Raw genomic sequence first — 21,165 nt, 5'->3', positions numbered from 1 at the left:
ACACAATATACTGTATTTATTTGGGGTGATATTCATTTACAAGCCAAAATAAACATTCTACATTTGAACTACTTATTTAACCATTCAAATATAAACAAAGTGCCAGTCCACATGTACTGCAGGTGGATCTACTGTATATGAAACAGATTTCGCTTCTGATTTTTGTCCCCAGACAGAGTCGGCTGCACATTAAGACAATTTTACTCCTTGACCTTTTCATAACTCTCATGTTATCTGTCTTTGTGCCCAAAACTGCCTGAGGGATTTTAAAAACAACAAAGCATCCTCGCTTGTCTGGATCAGCATGCACCCTCCCCCATACTTGGGACAGCCATTTAGGAGATGCAGATAGAGACACACTGGATGCTAACACATAAACCCTTTTCTTTAAACTCAACCAGAATTTACAGTAGCTCATTAAAAGCATATTGTGCAACATTGTGAATATTTTTTTAAATTTTTATCCTACAATAGGATCTTACTTACACTGAAAGCATCTATTAGCTTAGATCCAAAAGGTCTGAATCATTGATTTACCAGCTTTCAAGTCAGTTCATGACTCAGTAGTTGGCAAATCATTTAAGAATGATCGTTTTTTAATTCTCAATTTGATTAAAATGTGTAAATCTTGATTTGATACAGTAACTATTACTGTTGAAAAATCATGTAATAATGTGAGTGAGACTATTGTTTCAAAAAAACAACCAAAAAAACAAGCAGAATTAACTCTGAAGTTTTAAGAACATTTTTGATAAACACATGTAAAGGGTTAAATGTCTTCTGTGCTAATATATCAATAAATCAATGAAACAAACAATCACCATTTTAAATATGTTCACTGATGTTAAAACCATAACAACATCAATGTCTAATATATTAGGATGGATCTATGGCTCTATGGTAGACCATAGACCCATTTTCAGATGTAGCCTACTGTAATGTACTATAAGAGTCACTGTCGTAGCCACAGTATTTGTGTCTGTCTCCAGTATTGAGCCTTTTATGTGCTGATTTAGCATTTTGCCTGTTGCTTTCGTCACATACATTTCCCATTGAGTAGCGTTTATGCTCAGCTTCAAGGTTGACAGCTTCAGCTCATCAGTGTCTCCCTTCAGCTAAGGCGTTAGCTTGTTGTTAGCTTGAAGAGCTTGGCTCAGCTTGGCTTGAGTGTCTACTATTTCCACTATAATTTCAGACTATGCCATAGAGCCATAGATCCATCCTAACATATTAGACATTGATGTTGTTATGGTTTTATACATGTGAGATTATATATAAAATCGTGCAAAGCAACACTCCATTGCTTTGCATAATGATGTGTGCATTGTGCGCAGCATAAAGGTACGAGGAGAGGTGCAAGAGATGGGGGTTCAATACAGAGATGGTATAGGTTTGTTAAAGTTTGGTGTTTGAAAGATGTCTGGAAAATATATTGTCGAGAAAAAAAATAGTATAATAACATCTGTGTTTCTGTGCACATACTTGTCAATAACGACTCAGTATTCTACCAGTTCTCAGTTTTTTTTTGATGTTTTAACACATAACATCCTGTGATGCCTTAGACATACTCACACTGAAAAACTGAAACAATTACAACTTCACTCTCACCATCTAATCTTGCTGCAATTTATGTGTTCTCTCTCTGTTTCCCCTTCGCTGCCACACTGTCCTCATCTATAAACACCAGGTTATTGGAGGCTACTACTGCATTCTTTCCTCTGTAGACTGCATGAAACCTAAAAAGAGTCCTGAAAGTGCAGGAAATGTCGCTTCCTCTAGGTTCCCCCTTCACATCTCTAGACAACTCTGTTTGGAGAAAAAACATTGTATTGAAATTTACAAAGAAAGAACACTAACTCCCAGGTCCCAGTCGGTACAAACCAAGAAAAAAACATAAAAAGCCTTATTCATATGAATGAGAGACACTTTCATTGAATAAAAATTATGCCAGCATTAATAATTGATGTAATGTTTAAAATGGTTCTTTGAGATGCCTAATTAATCCAGTTCACCCTATTTATTGAAACTGTCATTTCTGTGGAAGAGGGGCTAAGGGGATAAAATGCAAATTTTTTAACTAATTGGTAAAATCTAATTTGTTCTTTTATTTCTTATTTGTGTGACTAAATTCTTACCTTCCCTGTACTGTGTTTCTGTGTACTTTGCCATCTTTCTCTACTGTGTGTGCTTGCAATGTTTGTAACAGACAGCAACAGTCTGTGAGGCCATACTGACTGTGACAAGGCAGAGCGACCATGTGACTTTTCTCATCTCTTCCTCTCCTCTTGCAAAAAAAAAAGAAGAAAACCCTCACATCCCTTCACACACACACACACACACACACACACACACAAGCTCTGAGCTCAATGCTGTGGAACAGCCATCAGTCAAAGTGTGTTGGCGCTGCAGGTCTGGGGGCATTTACATAGATAGATGATGGAGAGATTATGGGGCACAGGGGTTATTAATCACGCTGCTGAGAAGGCGTAGAGGGACTCCTTGGTGTCACTCTTCTCTCCAAGGATGGCTCTTTACCCTGGATATGTCTTTTGTGCCATTTCCAGTGTTCTGTTTGCTGCCTAGCTAAACCACGGTAGTATCATGAGTGCCTTGGTATAAAATATTGGTGCAGGGAAAGTGTGATGCAGCAAATTCCACTTCCAGCTACTAGTTTTAGGGCAAAATTCCAAAATTTCCCTCTGTAATGTAGAGGGAACTGTAATGCTACTGCACCTACTGGGCCATTAATTCAATTTCATATGAAAAATGTTTTATATTCATGCAGTGCAAACAGCTACAGAGCTGAATTGATTAGTCAATTAATAGATTATTCAATTACAAAATTATAAACAGTTTTGACATTTAACAACAAATAGCTACTACACTTTTGATGATTGCAGCTTTCTAAATATGAGGATTTGCTGATTTAATGTTGAACAAATAAAATTGTCATAGTCATTTTAGGCTATTCATTATTTTTCCTGTTTTATAGACCAAATAATAAGTTGATGAAAAAAATAAGCAATAATGGAAAATAATCATTAGTTGCAGCTCAGAAACTGCAGGTTTGGGAATTGTTTTATAACAGCTCATTTAAAACTGACAGGTCTACACTGGATCAAAATATTGAAAAAGTGTTGTGTTACAGTTGCTGTGAGAACAATAAATATATTTACCACCTGTGATCTCTGTGTTTCTTTGTTTATTGGTTTATATATTTGTATTGTTGTGCTGACAAAGCAAATTAACATATCAGGGAATCTTACATCAACATCCCGCTCAGAGGATTACATGTTTTGTTCTCATAAAACATTTCAATTAAATGTTTTATATGCAACAAATACATGGCCACACTGCAACTCCAGGCTGCAGTAGTGAAGTATTGAAATTGTACCATGGTCTACATGTATACCAGCATGAAATCTAAAATGCACCAAATTCTGTTCTCATATCAGCCATACTACATTCATATTTACATATTTAAACATTGCTGTTTGTGTTTTCTTCCTGTTCTGTATGTGATTCTTTTGTATGTTTCCTTTCTTTTTTAAATCACTTCAAAACTATGTGACCCCCTTGAGGGATTTGTTAGTATTTGGGATCTATCTAGAAGTTTAGGAATGTACAACAATTTTTTATAAGTGAGAAGGGAAATATTGTTGTTTTTATTATTTTATGAAGCAATTCCACATGGTGATTCATCCCCAATGTCTGATGGAGCATGAATTCACAAGTCTACAGCAATAAAGTTACACCCTAAGTGTTGGCTGTGCAAATAGCATCATCATTTTTTTTGCATGGGAACTGAATGTTGCTGCTCTAAATCATCCAATATAAACCTAATTGTTTGGGAGACTAGGCCATAGAACACATGTAGGGTCTTATTTTAAAAATATGCTAACGTAGTTGTAAACATCATATTGACAACGGGCGTGACTTCCCTACATTTATCTAGATGAAGAAAATATTTAAGTGGCTTCGCGTGGAAAAAACTCATCTAACTAACTAACTAACTCTAGCTCATCGAATCTGAAAAAGTGGACCCTCTTTCAGTTTAACATTTCATAGCACCCACCATTCTGCATGTTGTATGAATTTTGAATCCTGAGTGGTCGGAATGGGACACTGTGCGACTGGTGGATGTGATAATGGAGTAATCCACAGCGACAGGTGAAGTACTCTGCTCCTCTGGGCTGTTTGCTTTGGTAAATGTAGCCGCCATCATCTGACCCCAATGGGACCTGACACATGGACCCTCCCTGTCCTATCTCCTCACTCCTCCATCTCCTATTCCAAATGTTCAGCCTGTTCACCAGCATGTTTATGGTGTTGCCACATTTTGATGGTGCATTGTGTTTCGTTGGTTACTGTTAGCAGCGAAACCAAGTTGTGCTTTTCTTTCTAAAGAGGAAAGTAATGGCTTCATCAAATCACTCGGTGAGACTAGGGTGGATGGATCTATGGCTGGGTTGGTTCCGCAGGTGATAGATGAATGGACGGATGATGAATAGAGGGGCAGATGCATGAATGAAAAGACAGGTGGATGAATTGAAGGATGAGTGATACCTTTAAAGATAAGTGAATCAAATGCTCTCCAGAGATACAGAACACAGGTAAATTCCATTTATCTAGATAACATATTTTTGCCAGGTTTTATTCATTTTAATCAGAAGAGATGGGTGGCAAACAGAAAAGTTTGGACTGTATGCTATACAGTATTATTCTCTGGTGCTATTCTGCTGAATTGTCTAGGAAAAAACTGTAAAATGAATTTGAAGCAGAAAAACTGAATATCAAGACAAGAGAATTTTTTTCTATATTCTGAAACACTGGTGGAACAAATTTGTCAGTGTTGTGTGAGATTGCTGTAATTCGTACATAGTTTGCACCATATTTCGAAATCTGATTATTGTAATTATGGCATTTTGTCAAGCTGCCAATTTCTCCATTAACTGAGGTCTAAAACTTTGTCTCGTTGAGTCAAATTCTCTGCACTGACTGTGAGACATTGATTAATCTGGAGCTCTTAAAGAATGCTTGAGTCATGGATTATTTTTATGTTGTGAAACACTTGCCCATACTTCAGTTGTCCATAATATTATCCAAAGTAAAGATATAGCCTACAGTAAAAGTCCTACAGAGGCAATTCATCCTACAAAGTCTGTGTATTGAGGTGAAACTAAGCCATGCACTACATTCATATCCAATAATTTACTTTAACAATTGTAGGAGCAGGCCGTTCTCATCCTCTATTCGTATGATATCGTTAGAAAAGTTTTGTACTACTTTTCGTATGATATACAAATTTAAATACATGCAGCAACACAAGGGATCAATGTGCTTGCACTAACAAGTCTCATGGCAGTTCTTAAAATAGCCCCGAAATTTAATCTGTTGATTCAAATCCAGTAATTTTTTCCCTTCTGGAAGCGCATGACGTCACTGGGAATGTACACTGATCTAAAACACTTGTTTCACAGCCTTATTATTATCCTCATAGTGTTTATCTGAGCTGTAGAGGCTGTAGACAACTATTAGCAAAAGATTTGAGAAATTAACGTTTTTTCCTCTTTTTATTCTTCACAACAAGTAACGTTCGCTGAGGATCTTGGGTTGGCTAATGTAGTCACTCCCTCTCTTGTCCGAAACAGCAGAAACTAAATGTATGTCTCACAATCAAAAGTGAAATCATTAAAACTGATGGTCATAACATTCACGTAGCATTTCGCTTATTATCCAGGGTTATCCAGGACACTTTTTTGTTTTTTCGTTAAGAAATGTTGAGGATATAAATAAAATTGTCAGTGAATTATCCGGTCTTCCCAGGACACAATAGAGGTTAAATCACCTGGATAAATATTGAATAATATAGCGGTTATATTTTGGTAATATATAATATTTATGGATTACTGGATTTTTATCAACAGATTACATTTTGGGGCTATTTAAGTACTGCCATGAGACTTGGTTGTGCAGGCTTTTCTTTAAGCTATTTAAACACTATTAACACCCAAACAGTATAATATTGTGATTTTGTTTTAATATTGAAAAGTCTACTTCACTGAAAGGATGTGACACACTGACTTTTTCCCATAATTTTTCCCTATCCTTAACCGTGTGCTTTGAGTTGCCTAAATATGACTGTGAAAACGTCCCAGGGATGGATATTACAGGGAAATGATTGACATGTGAACAATGAAAAACACTAATAGTCAAAAGTTTGCAGATACGTTCAATATGAACTTTTATATTTTTACCTTATGTTAATGTAAAAAAAAAAAAATAGAGTAGCCTTATGTTCCTTAGTTTTGTTAATGCAATTAAGTAGTATATTTAATCATTGTAAGAAATAAGGTTGAGAAAAAAGGAGAAAAGGCAGTTTTTAGTTTTAAACGGTTGCATGGAATCCAGCCCTGTTGACTGTGATTACCTAATTCCTCAGAGATCACTCTTAGACTCTTGCTGCCAGGGGCGTTGACATGATGTGGAGAAATGTTGCCAGCCGTCATGAAACCTACCGCCCCAATCAATCAATCAGCATGCTTGCACCTCCCACTGTGTGTGTGTGTGTGTGTGTACATGCACATGTGTGTTTGGGTACAGGGGTTTGCCCATTCACACTCTCGAGTCGGCATGTGAGGGGGAGAGGCAGGAAGACCCTAAATGTTCTTCCACATTCATCAATTACTGTAACCAGGACGGTTGTGTTTGTCACGATGGGCAAATAGTGTATTTGTGCGTGTGTGTGTGTGTGTGTGTGTGTATAACCTGTACTCTGCGGTGTGTGTGTGTGAGAGTAAGACAGGGTGAAGGTGTTTGTATGTATGTGAGAGACAGAGAGAGGTGATGACAGAGACAGAGATATAAATGTATGAGATAGAGATGTACAGATGTGTGAAGGAGATATGGAAAGGTGTGCTACACAGGGGAGAAGTGGGGTGGGGGGGTGGGGGGTTCGGAGAGAATGAGAGGTACAAACAAGTTTGGTGGAGAAGGATCATGTCAACTAGGTGCCTTGTTGGCTCCTCTGCAGACCCTGTTTTGATTGAAAATGGTCCTAAAGGTACTGCTGCACATATGGTATGCTTTTTTGTTGTTATTTGTGATCTGAAGCTAATCCTGTTGATCCAAAACACATGGGAGGTGGAGTGAAAGAATGAACGATGGATGCGTCAGTCTTATTCATTCTGTTGACTTTATTTCACTTCACCGTGTGTCTCCAAGAATCACCATCAAGCCTAACCACTAGAACCCAGTAGAGCAGAGAGTTCCTTCTCCATTGGTATAAACCGCAGGCAGAAAGGACGGATACGCCATAGACTGAGAATCTTTCAGATCCCTCTACCCACTATAATTCTGGCTGATGTCCAATCGTTTTGAAACAAAACGGCTGAGCTACAAGTTGAACCAAGATTTGGGTGACTGACAGAGACATTGACAGTGACTTACCTGTTGAAGGCTTTGGTGTGCCCATCAACCTGGACTGTGATTAAAATGTAGGGCAGTAGAATTTGTCCCCCAACAAACTCTGTTGCTGATTGATTATTGTAATGGCGAGACTATGTAGTAAGGATATTGAACTGTTATTCGTGTCGCTACAATCCCAATATCTGTGTAGAGAGTTTCCCCAACTTTTCGTTATGATGGTTTATATCCACCCAATGGCTTTCAAGGCAAACACAAAACCATTGAACAGGTTATCCAAAGTCTACAGTCTATTTCCTCCTAATTCCCCTAATATAATCTTAGGGGACTTCAGCTGCTGTAGCCTGAAAAAAGACCCTGTGAAATTTCCATTAGTGCATCACCTGCCTGATGCGCTATAATAAAACCTTGGATTTATGTTGTGGGTCCATTAAAGGCACATACAAATCCACAGCTAAGCCACCCATTGGGTCAGCTGGTCACAATTTGGTGCTCCTTGTTCCAGTTTATAAAACGTTCAAAGAAGAGAGAAAACATAGACTAAGAAAGTTAAAGCTTGGACTGAGGATTCCATCCAGAATCTGAAGTTTTCTGTATTTACTGACTCTTGTGCTGATACAGATGAACTCACTGATGTTATCAATAGCTATGTCATCTTTTGCGAAGACATGGTAATTCCAGTGAAATCTGTTAAAGTGTATCCAAATAATAAGTCCTGGGTTACCATGCCACTAAAGGCCCTCATGAATGAGAGAAACAAGCATTTTACAAGAGGAATTTTGGTGAGAAGCACAGACTGCAGCGTGAAATCAAATGTGAAATAAGGAGGGCAAAACAAGACTATATAAGAAAAAGCTAGGGAGAGACTTGAGTACAAATTATTTGGGGTCTGCTTGGGATGCAATGCACACAGTCACCGGAGCTTAAGCAAAAAGTAATAGGAGGGTGGGTACTGATGGGTCCAAATCTGATAAGTGGGCTGGCACAGGAATTCTATCAGGACTGATTAAGACCTTCCAGCATAGCAAAGTCAGGAAGGGTCCAGGGCCAGATAGGCTAGGTGGTTGTCTCCTCAAGTAATGTGCGCTTAGCTAGGCCCTGTTTTCTGTAACATATTTCAAATGTCACTTAAAACAACAGACCGTACCTAAACCATGGAAACACACCACAGTTGTTCCCATAACAAAATTCAAAGACACAGATCTTAATGATTTAGGCCAGTCTCCTTTATGTCCCAAGTAATGAAATGCTTTGATAAACTGGTAAAAGTGGAGTTGGTGACAAGCCCTGCAGAAAGCCCATGCCATCCTTCTTCATGTTGACCACTGCACTCAGAGTTCCAGACTCTCCCCCCAGGTAACAGATTGAAGCCAACAAGGATTAAACTAAACAGACGAAAGCATTCATTTGTTCCAATTGGTATTCCATTAGTTTGTTAAATAGCACACTGCTATAGTAATGTTTTGCCGTAATGCACTTTACCCTAGACTATAACCCACAGCCATGTGTGTTTGATTCTGTCTTTTTTTAAACGTTTGTATTATTCTCTGTGCTGTCTACTACTGTGTTGCTTTTGGCCTGTAAAACAACTGTCCTGTGGGATCATAATAAAGTTGAACTTGAACTTGCTTTTTAGTATTGCTGCCTATGAGAACCAGCCTTGATTCACTATTCCAAATTATTTCAATTTCAAAGAGGTGCAACAAATTAAGGGAATTGAGGTGGAAGCACTAAACATCTTCTAAATGAATGGACAGCTAATGTAGCTTGTGGTATGACCTTACTGAAAAATATTTTAAAAAAACCAATATGCTCTCCTTATGGTGCACAGTTTCTTTACACTGGAGGAAAAGATTTCAGTGATGAGCTCAAACAAAACAGCCCCAGAATCCGATTTTCTTTGCCCAAACTTTAAGAACTTTGTAAATCTACTTTCCACCCAAATGTCGCTTGTGCAAATCTTGCCGCTTCCTTCAGTGGGGAGATGTTGTTTTTTCTCCCTCCTGCTCTTAACTGTGTACCAGCGGTTCTAGGGGCTGTCATATTGCATCAGCGCTCTGCTGATTACTTCCACCTTGTCTCCCTCGTCAGGAAATGATTCTGACACGCACTCACACCCTGCTTTCTCTGCATCAATATGCGTGCGATGGAAAAACTGCAGACAGTAAATAAATAATGAAAGACAAGGTAGGGAGGAAGGGGAGGGAGGGAATGAGGCTCTGTGTCGTTCTCTCTCGGCCTCATTCTCTGTCCTCTGCGTGCAAGTCACTCAGTGTGGGAAAGTGTTTTGTGTGTTGTGTAACGGTATGCAAGTATGTGCACCGTGAGTATCTCTAAGTATACGGTTTCACACACCGAGTGAGATCGAACAGAGAAACACAAAAAAATTGACTCATTTAATGGCCTGACCAAATAATACAAAAACATTTTTAAGATGGCGCTAACCTTGAAATTCCTAACTTGCTCCAAAAACACATCAAGCATTTATTTTGTTTTAATTAAAGTGACATGTTAAGTAAATAACATTTTTCTTCATTAATGGTGTAATTTTCCAAATTGTATGTCCTTTTACAGTGCCTCCTCAAAGGAAGGTATGTGTGTATATTTTTCCTCTGTTGAGTGCCAAGAAGTATGCCAGTAGAGTGAGGGAGTATTCTCAGTCAAAATCCCTAAAGGGATTATCACAGACTCTGCATTTCTGTGGAGGACACTGAGAGGGTAAGCACATCTGATTGGCCCACTAACCCCTGGCACCCATTGGCACAACTGGCATCAGAGGGACCTTTTATTCATTTTGGTGTTATGTGACAGCTGATATTCAACCTCTGTCAGTTTCATGGAGAGGATCTTTAGAGAGTCATTATGATGCACAAGGAAAGATGGTGTTTGATGTCACAATCTAAAAAGCTCTTGTGAGAATACCCTACTTTTTTGTGTCAATAGGACAAGTAAAGATTCACTGCAGTCTTGTGGCACATTTATGGTGATGTGATGACATACAGACTTAATTAATGACTTTTACTTAATGTCATTTCAGCTTGCCTACAACCTTTCCTACATTAGTTTATGTTACAGTAGTGACTTAGCCATCAGCAAACATAACATATGTCATGAGTATGAATACAGTAAGGTTCAAATTGAGTTCACTGCAAAAAAAAAATCATATTACATTTATTAAAACATATTTTTTGTCAAATGTTATTTCCCAAATAAGTTTACATAATTTCTCACTAAAATGTGTGAAGAACAGGCTTGTTACTGGAAAAATGTAAGGATCCATGTTGTTCCAGCTGTTGCTGCTGTTGTAACATCCTAGTTAGACTAGGATGGGATAGCAAACATATTACACTTACAACATATTAAGTGTCTTATGGTGTGTTCAGGTAGAGTTCTGACAGGGGGACTATTCACAAACCAGAAAAAAGGCCATTCTGGTTTATTACAACTCAGACCATTCTTGTGTCAAAATGTCAAAATTGCTAAAAAGAACACCTACAGTGAAATGGTCATACAAGATGTGACCCTCTCGTGGGCCAAACTTATTTGGAAGAGAAAACAAAGCTAAATGGTAAAACCATTAATCAAAATGTTAATTCTAAAGATCACAGTTTGCACACTGACTTAATGGTTCAACCTTGTTCAAACCTACTGTACCTGTAGTTGTATTTGTTCACGTGCACAGTTTGCCTGGACAATGAGGGATTCTTTCACATGTCTCTGTTTTCAAATAAAGTTATTTAGATAATCTGGCTAAACTATTAGCTATTGTCTGAGTAGCGATTGTCTGACTTGTTTCTTGTTCCATCAGACTTTATTGTAGAGATGTTTTCAACTTCCAAGATCTCAAAATGTTATCATAACTGATAGGGTTAGGGTTAGGGTGGAGCTGTAACTATTTCTTGGAAAACAGACAGTCACAGCTACTTCTCTGAGTTGTGTTGTCACAGCGAGAGAACCAGGCTAGCTATTTTCCAGTGTTTATGCTAAGCTATGCTAATAACATCCATACTCAACATAAAGACATGAAAGTGGTATTGATATACTCATCTAACCTTTGGAAAAAATAATGAATTATCAAAATTCTTAGAATAACGTACAACATTTCTATGTATTTTGGGAAAATGGGTTTAGTCAAGAACCAGTAAATGTATATGTATGAATATGTATGTATTCCAGCTCTATGTTATATTTGCTAGCTACTAAAGCCAAAAAAATAAATTTGTGTGCCACTGCCCAGAACATTTTGGAGGCTTGAGACCGTAGGACTTGTTTTATATTCCCACCACCCTGCTTACTTGGGATCGTGCTCCATACCTCCTCAGTCTCTGTCTCTGCCTGAAGCAGGAAACACAACATTACCACTGGGGCCTGAGGACTTTAAATCCCAGTTCCAGAGCACAGAGTGGGAGGTGGGGGAAGGATTAAAGAGAGCTGTCTCTGATGTTATTTAATCTCACCGGCCAGGGAGTAAGCGAGTCAGCGCACCTCTGATGCACGTTATCGACCTCTGATGACCAGTGAGAGGGTTTCAGCACCTAGACGCCACATTGCCACCAACACCACAGCTACAGAGCATTGGAGTCATCTTCTTGGCTGTCCCTAACCAGTCAGCAGCTCAATTTGGGTGATGGCAAGCGTGCTCAGTCAGGGGAGAAGTCGGTCCCGGATGATTTACTCCTTCTCTGCTCGTTCTCCTCAGCATTGACACCCCTACCCTCCTCAGCTACCGCCAAAATAAGCCTCTGTCCTCCCTTTTCCCTCCTACTGTCCCCCTGCTTCCCATAAGTACTCCCACCCCCTACCCTACCCCTAAAACCCAAAGACCCAGCAATCACTCAGTTGCTCATGCTATCTCAGGAGCTTCACCCCTCTACCCGCCATCCACCCTTCTCTTGCTTGCCCCCCTCCCCTCCCCGCCCCCACCCCCACCCCCAAGTGCATTCCAGCATGACAAACCACATGGGATTTCACTAGTCCTTTAAAGTCTGCTGCCTCTGGGAACCACTCTTCTCCATGCAACATTTTAGTATTCTAGGAAATACGTGACTGGGGAGGCAACCAATGCTGTTATATTTCTCCTGTCTCCTGTCTTGGTCGTTATGGCTGCTGATGCTTCATAGTAAGAAAAATATATTAAAGTGGTTCTCATCAGGTGATCATAAGTGATGACTCATTTCCCGTTTTCTGTTGGTGGATCTATTTTATCTCTTTCTTTGGTGATTCTTCCACATAAAAAAAATAAAAATCTGTCAAGATGTCTTTTACTGAAGTCATTTTTTTTATTTTAACACATAAAAGCATCACAACAACAATATACAAATTCTTAGTAATCTTTAAAACCAAAACACATTTACACATGCAACAATAGGGTTTAAGACAATGAGTAACTTATTGAATAATTTTTGTTTTTGGAATGTGTAACGTGTACTTTGCAGGAGAAAGGACTGCTGTTTGCTCTGTAGGAAAAAAGTCCAGACTATTCCTTAGCCCCAGAACAACATCTGATATGTCAAATATGTATAGTGGAAAGTAATTAATTTGAATGTTTTCAACATAACCCACAATTCCTCTACTGGCAGTACATCCTAGCTTTTGTACTCTAAGCCGAGAGAAAGAAAAAATGCTTTGATGATTAATATAGTTTTGTTAAAAATGTGTACTTGGATCATCTTTAAGAATATGACCTCCAGACAGCAGTGTGACTCATAAATGTCTGGTGCTGTCACAATCAAATAATGCCCAATTAGACTTCTAAAAGAAGTGCAACTCACCACACAAGACAATGTGCCCTGTTCTGCAGTGAGTCCACTCAAAGTAGAAAACTTGTCAACAAGCCCATCACAGAAGCACTGCTGCCATGCTGCCACTCTCGACGAGACACATCATACTGCCAGCAATGGTCTTAACATTAGCGTGTGATTTTAAAAATGGTTTCCAGATGTAGTAAAAGACAAAACAAGAAGATGATTTAGTTGGCTTAAAATAATTCAAGAGTCAACAGATATGAAAGGTTGAAGAATAATCAACATAATAGATTATTGCTCCAGAGTAAAGTGTGTTGTATCATCAATCCTTGTGGCCTCTTCTGTTTGACGGATTCAGTATGATTGTATGATTGTCTGTTTGAGTCCTTTACATAGGATTGGCTGTAAAGCTACAGCCACAACACTGAAAACACATTCATAGACACCAAAAATATACATTATGATACTGTCAAAAGGTACAATAATTACACAGAAAAGGAAATTACAGAGTTAAAACAACACCATTATGTTTTCATTTATCTTTTTGTCTGTCCACTTTTCTTCTCTCCTTTGCTCCAAATGTGTTGGGCTCTGTGAACCCATCAAGTGCTCCTGGCAGAGAGTCAAGAGTCCCACCTGCCCTCCTGCTGGATGGGGCGGCCACAGCTCCATCTCTAAAAGAACCACCGAAATGCTTCACCGCTGTTGACCGGCGTCCTCTGTGGGAGACACAATGTGAAGGACACATTTTATTTGCAAGTTTCAGGGTTATGTCATTGTCATGTCATTTATTTCCTGCAGTAGATTACAAGAATATATACAGTATAAGGAAATTACAGCCCATAATCCATCATATGAGGACCAATGATGGATAATAGCAGTCTGAAAAAGCTTGCACATAAAGTAAAAACCCAGAAGGGCACTTAAAACGACCATAACGCACAACCACCAAACCAAGTATTTCATCAAAGAGCCAGCCAAGGTGATTACATCCACGTCCCACCCACACCCAAATAATCATTACGCTGAATGAAATATTCAATACAAATTCCCAAGAAGCAACAATGAGGCATTTAATTACTGTGAGCTCTAGCTGCAGTGAGGGGGAACAGTGCATCATTTCAATTTGAGCCCGCGCCAGCAGCTGCCCCTCCTCTTTCTCTCCAAAAACCTCTATGCCACAGTGACAGCCTCTCCTTTCGGAAACTCATTTAGAAGTCAGAGACATAAAATACTGAAGTCTTCCACCAATCCCCATGACCAATTAGCACTTTTTTTTATATTTCTTTTTTATTTTGCTGTTGACAGGGGGAAATGGTGCATAATCACAACTAAAATCACTTTAGTCTGAGTGGAGGGCAATTTGACATTTTAATACCAAGTGTCATCTGTGGCTCCTTAAAGGCATGCTGATGAGCGCTTTAGGACCAGACAGGCTCCTGCATTCAGGCATATGCAGTATATGGACCACATGTGAACAGTATTAACAGTGCACAGTTGCTCTGGGTAATAACTAAATAAAAATGTACATCAATTTTAATTGTAATTGTATTGTGACACTATAACACACATTTCTGTTCCTCAAATAAATGATTTTAACCATTTAATATTATCAAAATGGGTTATAATGTTATTTTTGGTTTAACTTGTGTGAAGAGTTTTATATAACAGTATAGCTGAAACAATTAGCTGATCAACAGAACTTTCATTGGCAGCAGATTGACTGTTGAAGTCATTTTTTGAGGAAAAATATATATAAAAAATACTGGTTCCAGCTACTTAAATATGAAGATTTCCTGCATTTTGTGGTCTTCTATGATAATAAAATAAATACATTTGCACATAGTACATAGTAAGCCTCCTTGTTTTCTGATCCATTTGCTATGTTAAATTTCTGTTACTGCATCATCGGTAATCCACTTATTCCGATGTGCGGAACAATAATTCCTAACTTTGAGTTCCACACGGAACATTTTGGCAGTGCATCACTTAGCTGTAGCTTGCTGATAGCATACTCATGGATGTATACTCACTGACTTAGCCAAGTTACCCTGGTTACTCATGATCATATAGTGTTGTTGCCATCATTATTACTAAAATATGTACCATTATCAGCATATTTAAACAATATTGCCTCTCCTCAGTCCATACCCCTCTCTGTGATGTTCAGTTAGAGAGCTACATATTTACTCAAAGAACTGGAGTTACATCCAGGTAGTTACGTTACTACTACTGCAACTACTGATTTTTCCCCAGCTTGTGTTCTGTAGCTTTATTTCTTTGTGGGCCATCAATTCTTCATGTTGACCACACTGCCTGCCACTATCAAAGACTTGGCTTTTAATTGACTACCACCTTGTATTTGAGAAAATGCAGTATCATGTTTTTCTGACAACACAAGCATTGTGAAGGACTTGCGATGGGCATTTTCACATCATCATACTCAGAAGATTAATCCTTTATGAAAATAATCATTGGTAGCAGCTCTACAAAACATTGGAACAGATGATTGTATTGAGCATCAGTCTGAATTTCTAATATGCAATTTTACATTTATTTACCATGACGTGTATGTGATATAGTGATATTGGAAAATGATTCTAAGTTATGTTGTGATATTAAGCCAAATTGCTCAGCAATAATATCCAGCAAGCATTATAGTGCTATATTACCCAGTTTTATGTTAACAGTCAAATTACAGTTTGTTTTTTGGGGTTTATGTGCATTTTAGTTGAATGTTTTTAGAAAACATTAAGACCCTATCAACACCACTGACCCCATTCACAAACAATACTTAAAAACAGATCGTGTATGAGGGAGGATCATGTAGGAGGGAGTTGCACAACTAATTGTTGTAAAAGCATCTGGGGAACATTGTTTTTCCAATAAATGAAAATTTGGCCAATGATGCCATTAACAGGACATCAATAGCTGGTGCTGCTGATGACATTATTGATGCCATCATATGCACCTTATCCAGGGTTGACACAATGACAGGATCAGACTAACTGATAAGATAGGGACAGACAAAAAAGCTTGCACAATTAATAGACACATGAAATGAATAAATGAAAATAAAAAGGTCTGCAAACCCATCTGATAACAGTATCAACAATGTGTATTAAACTGATTGCCTCCAACACAAGAAATCATCCCCAAGCTCCCAGCCATTTTACTTCAAAGGTTAATAGTCACAAGTGTTCAGTCATTATGTACAAAGATTAAGATTTCACTGGCATATTTTAGGATATTGCTGTAAGATATTCCTTATATCTCTGTAGAGAAACAGCCTATGCTTAGTAAGAGGTGTAAAACCTCATTTTCAAACTGTTTTTGGAAACATACATTGACAGTCCTATGTGTGGAGCAGCCATTTACCATTTTTTTCACACTACATTAAGCAATTACTATTATCCTTCCAAGTGAATAATGGAGGGACCCAGTACAGCAGGATACCATCATCACCAATTTAAAGTCATGGACAAAATGAAACATCATCATGTTTTGAAGGCTCAAGACGCTTTAACAGAAGATCTGATGTTTTCTTTTTTGCCTAATTGCAGTGGGCAGATGCCCACCCCTTGTTATGTCACTGTAGCTCCATTAATTGTGTTTTATCATTTTTTGGAAGCAATTAGGCTTTTATAAATATATTCTCATGACATTTGATAGTAGAGAAAAAAGAGAAAAGATGGGTGAGTAAAGTGAAACAAAGGTGACAAGGCAGAGTTTACAATAGCTGTATGCCAGAGCCACCACAACACATTGGGGAAAACATATTTTATTAATCTATTAAAATAATTCTTTAAAAAAATCTAAATGTGCCCCTGAGCTATGCATGAATGATGTGAGTATGGCTTTCTTTTGCAAATTGACAGTTTTGCTTGTTTTTCAGGAAAGAGCGTTTCCACATTCTTTCCCCCACTGAATGTTTGAAATACTTCAATATATTTCAACTTAAATTAACATTTCTTCAAATGTTCATACTTCAACATCTGTTTTTGTAGTGTACAACTGACAATGACAACAATGATTCAACCTGGCATTGGTTGCAGTTTAACTTGTGAATTACGCACTACAACATTTTCTACAGTTGCGACAGTAGTTTGATTGGAACAAAAGATTGGAACATGTGATAATGACTATATGACGCAATAATCTTCAGACTGAGCATATCATGGACAAAAATTGTGTAGCAATTAATAGTCACAAACACATGCTAGCTAATGTATTAGATTTGTAGTTATTGGTGGATACACATGCCACCATTGCTGTGTCTTTCACAAATACATCTGCAATCTACAAACAATGTTCACAGTGGAAATGCAACAGATAAGTTAGTGCTCATAAGAAAAATATAAATTATAAGTATTTTAAAACCTGAAAGTTCAATCAAATTATGTTCCACTGATAAAGTAATAGAGGGTTACATAGTGACACTACATTAAATGAGTGGCAACAGAAATTGAGTTTAATACTAAAGGAAGTCTGGAGGACAAACACTAATCTCCAATTTAGCACACTTCCAAGTTCACATATAAACAGCCAAGCTATTAAGTGTTGACAATTATTAACAACTTTTAAAATCATTCTATAAAATATGTTAACATATCTGTAAGGGTACGATGACAACTCTTCCAATGATGGCACAGGGTTGACAGTGAAAATTACTAGTATACTTTGAATGTTTTGGACATCATGTGCACATCCACGTTGGACATGAAGTATTCACAAGGGCACTTTCTGCTTTAAGCTCTGCTCTCTTGGTTTACAATGCGACACTCTAAGAGCTCAGGCGAAGAGAGAAAGGAGAGGTGAGAATGTTTATCTTGATCCATATTCTCAAATTGATCAGTCCCTGGTGGAAGTGCGGCTCGCAAGAGACAATAATGACCTTGATCTGGGCACTCGGCATGTCTCTGTTTTGTTAAGTTTCCGCGTTATCGATCCAGTGGGGCTCTTGAGTGCTGCTTGGATTCACTCCCGGGCCTCCTAGCCTCGGCACACTGCAGTGACCAGGCACAAAGAAGGCTCAATTAGCACAGCTCTGCGTTGTCTGCTCCCCCACCTGAATGCGCCTTCAAAATCACTCCATCAACCGCCAGGGAGAGTGAGGGAGAAAAGACTCAAGAATGTAGAAACAACAGACTGAGAGGGAGAGACAGAAAGGTGGTAAGAAGGTAAGGGTTGATAGTGTTACACCCGGGACATGGGAGCAACACCAAGGTTTCACCTCAAATCAAGACTCCATGGCAGCAGCTCAGCTTCACGTCAACATGGCTGCCTCTGCAGCAGAGCATACATAACAACCTGGCTACAACGACGCACTGAGGGAAAGACAATTTCCCGCTCTGGCAATGAATGCACACGACCAAGTATTGAACTGACTGAATGAAGAGGAAGACATTTCTCCAGACCTCAAATTAACCCCACCACATCACCACAGGCAATGTATTCTAAGTGTCTGCCAGTGCCTTACGGTGATAACGACAGTAAAACTGACATGTGGTGGAATAATTCTCTGCTGATTCTGGCAAGGCAGTGTGAGGTCTCTGGGCAGCCATGACACCTTCTGATCCTAAGTGAACCTGGCAGGTGCAGTTAATGCTAAAGCCACAACGCCAGCTGATTGAGACGTAGTAGAGAGCTGTGAATGACTGGAATGGGACGGTCAATCATAATCAAACTAACCAGACTAAAGCAGCTTCTGTAAAGGCTGGTCTAACCTCTGAAAGACATAAACCTCCAACCGCAATCCTAAACATTCAGGTTAAGGCCAATCCTCCCTATCTTTTCCACACAAATAATAAAAACAGATGAACAGTCCTCAACCTCCAGCCCACCCCTGCCCTACCCCTCCTCTCCCCTGCAGCCTTGGCGTCACAGTGAGCTGGGGCCAGAGATAAACCACTCAAGACGATGAGGATGATAATGGCAGACGCCGCAGCGCCTCAAAATTCAATCAGCGCCGGGACGTCAATGTGGATGAATGTAAAAGTGAAATATGCTCGCCAGCGTGTGTTAAAAGACGCCACACAGGGCTTGCAGAAACAACAGGCGATGAAGAGGACGATGAGGGAAAAGCGAGAGAGGAAGAGAGAGAGAAAAACAAGAAGGGAAGGGGGAAAAAATGAAAATAATGTGCCTCTACTACTCTGCTTCCCAGCACAATCCCACTGGCATTCTGAGCAGCCCTGCTTTAACCACAGACTGTGAATAAATTACCCTTTTGAACTCGGGGTGATTGCAAATGTGCCCCGGCTTCTCTTGAGACATGTCTGGCACTAACCCTCAGCTCCCAGCCAGCCTTGTCACAGAGGCCCCCTCTCCTCCCACCAACATACATACACACACACACACACACACACACACACACACGCGCGCACACACACACACACACACACACACCCACACGCACACACATACACGCACGCACACACACACACATAGACAAGGCACACACACAGGCATGTAAACCATCATAAAACTTTTAATTCAATGTAATTACGGGTGGATTTCTTTTTCTCCAGCCAACTACAAACTCCCCTTCTCTTTTTCTGTCTAGGAATTCTTAGGATTCTCCTCTTACTCTGAGATTGAAAAAAATGTGTTAGAGATAAAACAAAAAAAAAAAAAAAAAGGATCCTGCAAAAAATGTGTAGTGCCTGAAAAATCAGAGGAGAGATGGAACGGATAGAAGCAGGGCAAAGAAAGATATGGGGAAAAAACAGAAAGGGAGGAATCTCATGGAGAGACAATGGCACCGGGCAGGTTGAATAGTAGCCTGTGGGAGTGTGCTGCTGTGTTTCGGAAATGCTCATTATAACGTATGGCCCATACATTACCCTGACAATACCCATTATTTATTAACTTACAGACTGGGAACCAGGACACTTTTCATAACCGCAATCCTTTGGATGCAGCTCTGACAGGCAGAAAACAAAATATATATAAATAAATGCCACTGTCACCCTCTCTCTCTCGTGACACACACACATGCACACACAAACTCCAGCTGACACTGCTTTAGTCGTCTGCACGCCAGCTTTTTAAAAAAAAGCCACAACATAATTACAAACACTTTTCATGCAGCATCACAACTGAAATTTGTGAGCAAACTCAGGTCAGCCAGTTTTCTTTTTCACCTCACAAGCCCCAAATAAATATGACACCTCAGAACTACAGTCAGAAAGTTAGTCTGGTATCATTTCAATATAAAATGACAACATGTGCTGAAATGACTTTGATTATTTTTTAGGCAAACTGGTGGTGGGGCTGACAAAACTAGAAGATGACAGGAAATAAGGAGTAAGGAATGAGCATGTTTCATCAGAGTCAAGCAAGAAGGACTTTGAGAGCCAGCCAAACATCCAGGGCCGATATCCAGGCCTAAGAAAGAGGGGAAGGAAAAAGTTTCAGCGGTGCAGTCAGCCTTAACTGATGTGTTATATATTGCCTGTCACTTTATTCTGCAGGAATATTGGGGCGTTGCCAAGCTCAAACCTGGAAGGTATAGCAATCCATCACCTGCATAGGCATTGGTGGGTGGGGGATGAAATCTCATCTTGAAGCTTGTAGCCAATATTCTAGCCACCCAATGCCGTTTATAAAAGGAACCTCTCCAAGGCCGCTATCATGGACAGACTGCTCATCTAGTCATCCACACACCACTGCCCCCAGTCCTGCGCCTCAACGCCCTAACACAAACACATCCTGCTCTCCGCACCATCCTAAACCTTGACTATTACCTGTATATATGAATGATAATGATTCAAATATAAATTGTAGTATTAATTAAGGTGGCTATAATGTAGTAAGCATTTACTGTGACAAAACCATCGTTTTCTTTGTGGATTGATTGTTTATACCCAAAATATATTCCTCAAGTGATCTAAAGAAACCAGATAACCAGATAAGTTTGAATTTTTAAAGGTACAGTGCAGTGGTACTACAAAGTAGAGTTCCACCTACTGTACATCAGGACAGATAAAGCCAT

This window comes from Scomber japonicus, chromosome 2 (genome assembly GCF_027409825.1).
Source record: "Scomber japonicus isolate fScoJap1 chromosome 2, fScoJap1.pri, whole genome shotgun sequence".
In the NCBI taxonomy this organism is placed as follows: domain Eukaryota; kingdom Metazoa; phylum Chordata; class Actinopteri; order Scombriformes; family Scombridae; genus Scomber; species Scomber japonicus.
Note: the sequence above shows the minus strand (reverse complement) of the source record.